Below are 10,000 nucleotides of genomic sequence, written 5' to 3'. Positions count from 1 at the left end.
AATGTTACGAGAGGAGGTGGGCAGAGTTAGCCGAGAGGGTTGCCATCGTCAGACGACGATAGAACCCTACTTCAAACTGCTAAGTTGGCAACATTGATGCCGTGAGAGCCATGCCCCCACGCTAGGAGAATGCTTTACTGGAACGTTCCAGAGTGACTTAGGATGACATAGATATGGCCTAGCAATGCATAGGAGAGAGAGATCCAGGCTGACATTCCAAAAGAGCCAACGTCCGAAAATCATCTCACCAGCACCTCTTCAGCCATATTGTTTTCTTTCCAATGTATACCGTGTAAAGTGTTGCGCGAACATTGGTGATACTATTATGTGTTTATGTGTTTAATTTAAAAGAAGTGAAGTGTATTTGTAAGTACAGATTATGCCGTAAAATTAATTTATTTTTTGTTACTGGGCTTGTGTAATTTAGTTAAACAGTGAAGTGCATTTATTTTTGCTTAACCGCTCTGTAGCCTTGCGTGAGACCAAAGGTTGTAAGAGTAACAGTTACCTATACGTAAAAGTGTAATTCTGGTTTATTTTCCTCAGTGTTAAAGCATAATTTTTTCATTAATAGTCAAAATTTAATATTTTCATAAATCAATTTCTAGTGAATCAAGTGATTGTATTATTCTTGAAGTGTCATTTTGTCTTAGTCTAAGGTCTATTTCAGATTTAAATTTCGAGGGACTTATATTTTGGTATTTTTTTTACTCTTATCTTTATAGAATATATATATATATATATATATATATATATATATATATATATATATGTGTGTGTGTGTGTGTGTGTGTGTGTGTGTTTTATTTCGATCACCAATACTTACTTCAGTACCTTGCTCGTAACCCTGACTTAGAACCGAAGTTAGAGGTTGGTTTTAGAATAGTTCCCGATAAAAGTAAAGTAATCACCCAGTTTTGTTTCGAGTGTAATACAATGAGACCTTTAGATATTCAGTATCCATGTTAACGCCTGGTAGTTGCATATTATTCTCAGAGCTCGGAGGTATTCTCTTGTGTATCAGATTATGTAATATAAAGCATGTGAGTTTGGGAGCTTGGGAATTTACGTAATTCGCTAGTCGTAATAATATATATATATATATATATATATATATATATATATATATATATATATATATATTCAAATAATTCATATATTTTATATACATTAATGTCTGGATTCTCGTAACGACCTCGGGATCAGAGCCCCCTGTGAAATCCCGCAAAGACAAGAGCTTGTGACCGGCCGGGAGTCGAACCCTGGTCTGGCAAACTTGTATAGACAGTGACTTACCAGTTTGCCATACCAGGGCTCGACTCCCAGCTGGTCACAAGCTCTTGTCTTTGTATGATTTCACCTGGGGCTCTGATCCCGAGGTCGTTAAGAGAATCCAGACTTTAATGTATCAAAAATATATGGCTTATTTGAATATGAAAAACACGTCTAAATGTGCAAAAATTTATCATATGTTTATATATATATACATATATATATATATATATATATATATATATATATATATATATATATGAAATGTATATAGGATGATATAGGGTCTGCATTGCAATTTTGGCTATGACAAACATGAATTTTTCATAAACGAGAGGGCCACTTAGTAGAGAGCATGCCTTCGCCACGTCAAGCTGTCTTATTTCGCTCTTTACTCCAGTGCGTACTTGTACTTTGATATATTTTCTTCAAAATCTCAAGGATTTGTCCTTGAGTCATACCCAATATGTCCACCAAGTTTCGTTAAAGTTGGTTCAATAGTTTTGGGGTAAAGTTTTTCACGAGCTAAAGAATAACTAAAGATATTTGTCATTTACTTAGCATTGCGATATATTCAGAGTACAGCTGCGTACTTATACTTTGATGTACTTTATCCAAAATGTTACAGAATCCTCCTTGGGTCCTCCTTGGGTCATACCCAACACGACGACTAAGTTTGGGCAAAATCGGTACTGTAGTTTTGGTATAAAGTTGCTTTAATCAAACATATTAACTAACATACAAAAAACAAACAAACACACAGGATAAGAATAACATACCCTTCGCAAAATCTCAGAAATTTAGAAAATTCATTGGAACAAGTAGCTTACATAGCCACAGCAGACAGAAATCATGAAAATTACTAGGTAGAAAGCAGAGGGAGGCCTACCACTGAATTATTTTCAAAGTCTTTATAAACAGCAGGATAACCAGCTTTGCCAAAGTCTAGAAGTAGGTATGAATGACCTAAATTTTTCTTAACAAAGGCAGATTTAAAGGTTTATATATATATATATATATATATATATATATATATATATGAATATATATATATATATATATATATATATATATATATATATGTATATGTATTTATATATGAGTATATATATTGTCCTCTAGTCATGGGTAGTGCCATAGCCTCTGTACCATGGTCTTCCACTGTCTTGGGTTAGAGTTCTCTTGCTTGAGGGTACACTCGGGCACACTATTCTATCTTATTTTTTTTCTTCCTCTTGTTTTTTTGAAATGGTGTGTTGGGCAGGCTTAATAGAAGGGCCATGGATGCCTGGTGGTTTATCAAGAGGTTGTCTTTTCCTTTTTCTGATTTTTTCTTCTCAAAACCATCCTTACTGTCCTCCCTTCAGTTGAAGTGGCTATCCTGGAGGGTATTTAGCCTTGCATGGTGTATCGGCTCCTCCATGTTGACCAGTTTTTCCGACTTTTTACTATAGTCTATGGATATCATCAATCACTTTTATTATTATTCTGTACATATTGTTTTTGTTTTAATTCTTGTTAATCTAGTTTTTAAGTATGATGTCTCTTTTTTATTTCTATTAATTCTTATGCTGTCTGGAGACATTGAGCGAAATCCGGGACCAGTACGTCCTAGATTTCGTCAATGTCGTCTTCTGTATTGCAATATTCGTGGTCTTCATGCAAATATCCGAGACCTTACAGTTGCGTCCAGACAGTATGATATTCTTTTGTGCTCAGAAACTTTGGTTTCTAATATGAGGCACTCATCTGAGCTCCTTATAACTGGTTTTAAGAAGCCAATAATGCTGAAACGTGATTCCATTCCTAGGACCGAGTACCCTGCTTCTCATAAGTCCTGCTATCAATGTGGATGTCATGAGATTCAGGTAATAAAAGTTTGTGGCAGGCATAACAAATTTATTTGTGTTCGATCTACCGGAATCCAGACATGGATGATTCTATCTTCGATTGTCTTCTTACCATTATGGCTAAGATACAAGAAGATGATAGAAAGGCTTCGTTTGTCTTTGTTGGTGATTTTAATGCTCACCATAGGGAGTGGTTGAGTTCTATCTCTCCTACCGATCGCCATGGCTTAAGAGCTTTAGACTTTGCCTCTGAATCAGGCTGTGAGAAAATCATAAATGAAGCTACTCACAGGTCTGGTAATTGCTTGGACCTCGTATACACTGACTCCCCTGGCGTTATAACTAGTAAGGTTGGTTCTCCAGTCGGGACTTCTGATCATGCCTTGATTTCATTATTAGTGAAGACTGAGCAGCCTGTCACTGATATATCATATTCTTGTAAAATTTATATGAAATCCCAAGCAGACTGGAATGGGATTTTGCATGATCTTTTGTGCTTGAATTGGTCACAATTATATAATAGTGTAGATCCTGTTGTCCCTTTGAATGAGAATCTAGTCAACATAATTGATAGGCGTATCCCTTCTCGTGTGCTAAGGTACCAAATGAAGGACAAACCGTGGTTCAATGATGATTGTAGACGTGCTTATTTGGAGAAGCAGGAGGCCTATCACCTTTGGAAGGGTAACAGATCAGATTTGACCTAGAACAACTATACTCAGCTTCGAGCTTTTGCTCAGAGAGTTTATGCCTCAACTGAAAAGGAGTACAATTTAATCATAAAAGAAACCCTCTCTGGTACAACTCAGGAACATAAATGGTGGTCTACCCTTAAATCTGCACTCTTTGGTGTAGATGCAACAGTTCCTCCTTTACTTAAACCAGATGGCTTAGTCACTCACTGTCCAAAGGAAAAGGCAACCCTTTTGGCTGATGTTTTTGACAGTAAACAGAGTAATGAAAAACTTGAACTTCCTCATTCCTGTTTTCCTGAGGCTAAACTAACTAGTTTAGCTTTTCGATCTCGTGAGATTAAAGCTCTGTTGATGGACCTTGATGCTTATGGAGGTGTAGACCCTAATGGTATTTTTCCTTTGTTTTTTATAAAGACAGCAGATTTCTTAGCTCCAAAGTTATCTGTTATTTTACGCAAGTTAGCAAGAAGAGGAGCTTTTAGCACTTGTTGGAGAATTGGTAATGTTACTCCTCTATGTAAATGTGTTTGTGGTAGCTCAAGTCCCACTGATTACCGCCCAATTTCCATAACTCCCATATTATCTAAAGTTTTTGAACGTCTTCTGGCAAAACGTCTTAATAGGTTTGCTGAAGGTAATCATCTATTCCCTAGTTTGCAATTTGGTTTTCGGAAAGGCCTTGGAGCATGTGATGCCCTTCTTACAATCTCCAATGCAGTACAGAAATCCCTTGATTGTGGTCGGGAAGTTCGTATGATTGGCCTTGATTTTAGTGCTGCCTTTGACCGTGTTAATCATGAGGCCCTTGTTTTCAAACTGAAACAGTTGGGAGTGGGTGGGTCGTTTCTTAGCATTATTATTGATTTTTTAAGTAGTAGATCTCAAAGAGTTGTTGTTGATGGGCACCATAGTGAGTATAGGAATGTGATATCCGATGTTCCACAGGGTAGTGTTCTTGGCCCATTACTTTTCATACTATATACACATGACATGTGGTTTGGCCTAGAAAATAAGCTTGTTGCATATGCAGATGATGCTACTCTCTTTGCATCAATTCCATTCCCTGAATGTAGATCTGGGGTTGGTGAATCCCTTAATAGAGATTTAGCTAAAATTAGTGCATGGTGCAAATTATGGGGTATGAAGTTGAATCCTAACAAAACTCAAAGTATGATTGTAAGTAGGTCAAGGACGGTGGCTCCTCAACATCCGGATCTCAGTATTGATAATGTTTCTTTAAATTTGTATGACTCTTTCAAAATTTTAGGTGTGATTCTTGACAGCAAATTTACTTTTGAGAAACATATAAGGTCTGTGTCTTCTTCAATTGCACAAAAAATTGGCTTATTGAGAAAGTCTTTTAAGATATTCGGTGATCAATCTATTCTGAAGAAGTGTTTTAATTCTTTTATTCTACCTTGTTTTGAGTATTGTTCTCCTGTCTGGTCTTCAGCTGCTGATTCTCATCTTAATTTGTTGGACAGAAACTTACGGTCTATTAAATTTCTTATTCCTGATCTAGATATTAATCTCTGGCACCGTCGATCAATTAGTTCATTATACATGCTGCATAAGATTTTTCATAACTCTGACCATCCTTTACATTCAGATCTCCCTGGACAATTCTATCCTGTTCGTAATACTAGGCAGGCAGTTAATTCTAATAGCCAGGCCTTCTCCATCATAAGAATCAATACTACGCAGTACTTTAGAAGTTTTATTCCAGCTGTTACCAAGTTGTGGAATGATCTTCCTAATCGGGTTCTTGAATCAGTAGAACTTCAAAAGTTCAAAGTTGGAGCAAATGCTTTTTTGTTGACCAGGCGGACATGAGTCTTTTTATAGTTTATATATGACATATTTGTTGTTGACGTTGTTAATAGTTTATATATGATATATCTCTTTTGACATTACTTTTTTTAGAATGATTTATTGTTAATTTGTTCTCTTCAGTTATTTATTTCCTTATTTCCTTTCCTCACTGGGCTATTTTTCCCTATTGGAGCCCCTGGGCTTATAGCATCTTGCTTTTCCAATTAGGGTTGTAGCTTGGATAGTAATAATAATAATAATAATAATAATAACTGTAAATTATGAGCGGCAGAGGCAATGGAGAGGGCATTTCAATGTATCCAGAGGCCGAGGATATATGCAATTAGTTAGCACTCGAAGTTTCCTATCCATCCAACGTAGAACAAGGGGGAACCAGGCAGTGCCTTATTATATCTGAGACTCACTAGACTGAAGCCTCGGGGCCCAGCAAGAGCAGGGACATATGCAACTTTTTTTTCTTTTAGTATTCAATGGTAAAACTATAGATTATTTATTTCATTTGTAATATCATTTTAATTGATTATATGAAAGGAGTGCCTGAAAGTAGCAGGGTTGGGGGGTCCAATTGGGTGTCGAGGGGTCCAAAGAAGCTCGAAGCCTAGGGGCCGTGCCATGGGTTAATACAGCACTATAACCAGGCAATTTATGCTGATGTCTGTAGGTACAACTGTAGGCCCAACCTAGCCCCCATCGCTAAGAGAGGGCAGCCATCCTATATGTCAGTGACTTTATCAAGCTGAAAGCAAGGCCTGAGCTCGTTACATATAGACTCTCACCAACGATCATACTAGGCTACCACGCTCCTGAGCAAATACCCTGTCACCCTCAAATTGTGCAGAAATTGTTTTTATAAAAAAAAAAAAAAAATAATAACCAGTATCTATGTTCCTATTTTGACCAGAGATGTTTAAAAATGTCGAGACAGAAAGATTGTTCACATGGTTTTTTTGTGGACCTTCACATTGCATGTACACCCAGCAACAAAACCGGTGTCGCCTCGCCAAACCTGACTTGGAGAGATAGTGCCTTTCTTGCCCTGAAAGGAGGCCGACGTTTAAACAACCAAGACATCGTTTGATGGTTCGAATGTGAGGGGTAGAGAAATTATCAATAGCACTCAAAGAAATGCGATGATTAATGATATATATATATATATATATATATATATATATATATATATATATATATATATATATATACTGTATATATATATATATATATATATATATATTATATATACTGTATATATATATATATATATATATATATATATATATGTATATATATATATATATATATATATATATATATATATATATATAGGTATATATACATATATATATATATATATATATATATATATATATATATATATTAGAGAGATAAAGAGGCCTTATCTTTTATTCCTATAAGAAATGCCATCGTTTTCGATAATAGTGATCGAAAAGTATAATCACACTGATATATTTTAATTCCTTAATACATTTCTCTATAGAACATCCTTAAATACTGCGGGAACTGACTACTGTATTCCAATTAATATAAGTCAGAATGATATAGCCTTCGTTTGCATTATCATAGCAGCTGCTCTCTCTCTCTCTCTCTCTCTCTCTCTCTCTCTCTCTCTCTCTCTCTCTCTCTCTCTCTCTCCTACCTGTATCCATTAGTTAGATAAGGACACACTTTTATATGTTATTTGGATATGTCCAAGGATCACACAAAACCGGTAACTACTTTGCAAGCTTGCGTTGGATTTGCATTTCTTTGGGGGAAAAATCCCAAGTTCCAAAGATGTTCAGTAACTACCTAAAAAACGCAAGCAAACCTAAACCACGTGTGATATTGGTTGATCTTTAGGCGGTCCCTGGTCACGTGGTTTAATTTTTTTTTTTTTTTTTTAATCAAATCCCGGTTTGGTTATAGATGGTTTGTTACTTCACTGCCCCCCCCCCCCCTCCCCCGGCATATTCCCTTTTCTTGAATCGTAACAGCAGTAAGGAACCAATGTCTTATTTTATTTCATGAACGCTCATAGCGATCAGTGGTTCTTAACCTTTCTTTTAATGCATGTTCTCTTATCAAATCAGCATGAAATTCTTGCACCCCTGAAGTGTTGAAATACAAGAGAAAAAACGCGTAAATGCTATGATATAAAGTGGATCTGATGTGTATTAAATAAAAAATTGCTTCTAGGGCAAATGCTGTATCACTGTTTTCACAGGGAAAAAAATAAACCTGCGAATAAAACGAAATATTTTTGTTCTAATTATTCATATTCATGTGGTTAAGAATCGACCACAAACCTCTTTAGGGAACAGGCATCTATGTTTAAGAAACATCGAGCGAAGTCAATCATAACTTTGTTGATACCATTGTCACGAATTGTGGCTATTAAGTATTGCTGTCCGTCTATCTGCTACTTAGGTTTTGTTTTCGGTTCAGCTTGTAAAGATTAAAGCTATTTGTAAGTCATACATGACTCATCACATTCCGACAATTAACAGTCCAATTATTGAAAATGATATCCCTTATTACGAAAACTTTGTTACTTTGTTACCGGAAGACATAAGTCAATAATTTTGATCTTACACTTTCCTTGCATCTTGGTTTGGTTTTGAAAGGCCGGCGACCATAAATTTCGTTGGTTACCGATTTTTTGGACAATTAATGTGAATATCTAAAAACCAGCCCAAGCCACATCTTTAGCCTGGACTATACAGGTATATGTTACCCAAAACAAATGTTACACGCCAAGTTTTGTAACCGATATTTTTATTAGTCATCATGGCTACAAATTAGCAATTGTAATATTTAATTATTCTAGACAGAAAAGACACTATAGGATATCCTAATCTAGTATAGGATTTCCATATATGTCAAAACTTAGTTGAGTTACCAGCAATAGTTTTTTAAACATCGACATCATTTCAATTGGATGCATTTTATGCCATATTGCATGTAAAAGATAATGAATAACAATTTGATTTGTTTCATGGAATCATTGATATTAATTGTTACCAATAAGGGTATTACCATCATCATCATCATCACATCATCTTCATCACTTCACAAATGTTGATAAGCAAACCTCGTAAAGCCATACATTAAGGTCACTCAATTACCACCTCTCCACCATCATCTTTAACCACCACCTGATTATATCCCAACCCCATCCCCACATTTTCGAGATTTAAAGGTCACGTAGTTATGATAAGATCCTTCTGGTGGAATTTAAAAATACTAAGACGACAATATTTCATACATTTGTTCTCCAGGTGTTTACAATAATTTCATAACTACAAATAACGAAGTAAATATGCTAAAGACTGATTGAACACATAACGAGAGTAATGGATTTCTTGAAGAGCTTACCTAGGGAACACCTATAAGGTGTTGGACATCAGGTCATGAAACATCAAATAAAATCATAATAATACGAAGAGTTAATGCTAAGGAAATATTTCTTTTTGCCTTTGGAAGGGTGAAGCCAGCTAGACTCGGACCTATGAGCATTGAGCAATCGTCACCAGGGAAGGGGGTTCGTTTGGAAGTGAGCGACTTGCCCAGTTAATTTGATTGATTGATCGATTGATTAAGAGTTTTCTGGTGTCCTGACCTCTAAGGTTATTGACACTAAATCAGATAAAATGAGTAAACAATGTGTTAATAGTATAATATTTATACCCTACATCCTATATACCATACCATCACTATAATAATACACCACTGAACACTTTCATTGCATGCCATTTCATATATTCTATTTTTACCAATCACTTCTGAAACAATATTAATTATGATGACTGATGATACAATTTAAATCTCCAAACTTAAACTAATATAATTTATAAAGCAAATAATACTATATTCTCTAAGAGGGCCGGAGCCAAGTAGCCCGTGCCAAAAGCTGACCCAAACCACATCAAGCTACGTGGCTCATGATCGAAATCAAAAGAAAACACTGAAATCAACAACTAAACCTTTAAACCTCATTACCTTGAAAATTTGAACAAAAGCCATCTATTGATTATTGGTTACCCCAATAGGTGCTATTTGAAACAGTGTGTATGTATGTGTGTGTGGAGAGAGAGAGAGAGAGAGAGAGAGAGAGAGAGAGAGAGAGAGAGAGAGAGAGAGAGAGAGAGAGAGAGAGATGTATTTATATGATGAATATCTTCTATCTAGAGTTCTAACATTGAGATGCATTCATTTCTCGTCTTTGAAGTGCTTACATTACTGCTGAAGTTTTGATAGAATCAACTGCTTTCTCATAGTCTATAAATGCCATACATGGTGGCTAGTCATACTCTGTTGATGTTTCTATTAACTGGTTAATTACATGGATATGGT

This window comes from Palaemon carinicauda, chromosome 12, assembly GCF_036898095.1.
Source record: "Palaemon carinicauda isolate YSFRI2023 chromosome 12, ASM3689809v2, whole genome shotgun sequence".
Lineage (NCBI taxonomy): Eukaryota > Metazoa > Arthropoda > Malacostraca > Decapoda > Palaemonidae > Palaemon > Palaemon carinicauda.
Note: the sequence above shows the minus strand (reverse complement) of the source record.